Source organism: Chrysochloris asiatica, unplaced genomic scaffold, assembly GCF_000296735.1.
Source record: "Chrysochloris asiatica unplaced genomic scaffold, ChrAsi1.0 scaffold00002, whole genome shotgun sequence".
NCBI lineage: Eukaryota > Metazoa > Chordata > Mammalia > Afrosoricida > Chrysochloridae > Chrysochloris > Chrysochloris asiatica.
This window is the reverse complement of record NW_006408520.1, coordinates 10,719,557-10,721,747: the sequence shown is the minus strand read 5'-3', so window position 1 is coordinate 10,721,747 and position 2,191 is coordinate 10,719,557.

The following is a 2,191-nucleotide window of genomic DNA, read 5'->3' as shown; positions in this document are numbered from 1 at the left end:
CATCTTTAATCTTGAACACTTTAAATAGGTCTTGTGCAACAGATTTGACTAATAAAATACGTTATTTGATTTCTTGACTGCTGCTTCCATGAGTGTTAACAGTGAATTCAAGCAATATGATGTATTTGACAACTTCAGTCTCTTCTCCATTTATCATGCTATTTATTGGTCCAGTTGGGTGAATTTTTGTTTTTTTTTTCTTACATTAAAGTGCAACCTAAACAGATGACTGAAGTTTTTGATCTTCAGCATAAGTATTTTAAGTCCTCTTCTCTTTCAGAAAGCAAGATCATATCATTTGAATATAGACAGTTTTTAATGAGTTTTCCTCTAACCCTGATGTCACATTCTTCTCTATAAGATACTATTTCTTGGAATATTTGTTTAGCATAGAGCTTGAGTAAGTATGAAGAAAGAATAAAACCTTGGAGCACACCTTTTATGATTTTAAACCATTCAGTATGCTCTTGTTCTTTTCAAATGGCCACCTCTTGGTCTATCTGCAGGTTCTGCATTAGCACAATTAAGTGTCTTTGAAATACCTATTCTTCACAATATTATTCATAATTTGTTATGAGCCACACAGTAAAAAGCCTTTTCATAGTCAATAAAGCACAAGTAAACATCTTTCTGGTATTCTTTGCTTTCAGCCAAGGTGCTTTTGTCTTCATCTAAATCTAGCTTTAACATCTGGCAGTTCCCTGATGATGTACTATTGCAAACATTTTTGAATCATCTTCATCAAAATTTTACTTCCAAATGATATTAATGATTTTTTTTTATTTCTGCATTCTATTGGGTAGCCTGTCTTTGGAATGTACACAAATGTGGATCTGTTCCAATCAGTTGGCCATGTAGCTACCTTCCAAATTCCTCGGCATAGTTGAGTGAGTGCCTCCAGTGCTGCAACAATTCCAGAGCCTAGTTCTTCACCAGGACCTTTAGTGCAGCTCAGAATTTTTCCTTCAGTACTATTGGATCTTGATCATATGCTACCTCTTGAAATTGTTGAACATTGATCATTTCTTTTTGGTACACTGACTGTTTATATTCCTTTCATCTTTTTGAGGTTTTCTGCATCATTCAATACTTTGTCCATGTTGTTGTTATGTGCCGTAGAGTCAGTTCTGAATCATCTTGACACTGTATAGAGAATTTCTGAGGAGCAGCTGGTAGGTATAAATGGCCAACCTTGTGATTAGCTATTCAGTGATTGTCCTACAGTGCCACACCAGGGCATTCAGTATTTTGTCCATTTTTGTTGTTGTTAAATGTAATTGAGTAGCAACTCATAACAACCTTGTATAGGGTTTCTTAGGAGTGGTTGGTGGGTTTAAACCACGGACCTTGCATTTCAAGCTGATCTTGTGGTTCAAGGTAATCTTGTGGTCCAGTGCTTTATCCTACAGCACCAATTTACCCATAGCATTCTTCAATAATTCAAATTGAGGCTTGAGATATATCTTCAGGTCTTTCCGTTTGAGAAATGCTAAACATTTTTTTCCTTTGTTTATTTTTTTTTTATTAACTTCAGCTCTTAGCACAATTCATTAAAATCCTTAATTTTGTCTTCTTGAGCTGCCCTTTAATACTTTCTATTTAACTCTTTTCCTTCCTCGTTTCTTCCATTGGCTTTAGCATCTCTATTGGATATCAAGTTTCAGAGTCTCTTCTGACATCATTTTGATCTTTTCTTTCTTTCCTGTCTTCTTGTATGATGTTCTTGATGTCATACCACAGCTATCTGGTCTTTGGTTATTAGTGTCTAATACATGAAATCCATTCTAGATATGCTCTCTAAGTTCAGGTGGGATATTTAATTTTTCATGGACTTATTTTAACTTGCTTCTGCTGTAGCCCAAACTTGCATATTAGCAATTGAGCTATTCCACATTTGGTCCCTGACTTGTTTTGGCTGATAATATTGAGTTTTCCCAAAAGTCTCTTCCCCCAAATGTAGATGAATTTAATTCCTGTACATTTCTTTTGGGGAGGTCCATGTGTATAGCTGCCTTTTATGTTTTTTTTTTTTTTTTTTAAGATATTTGCAATGACAAAGTCATTGGTCTTAACAAAATTCTGTCAGGTGATCTCCAGCATTATTTCCATAACCAAGGCTGTGTTTTACTAGTATGGGCCCTTCCTTTTTGTTTCCAACTTTCACTTTCTAATAGCTTGTTGTTGTTGTTGT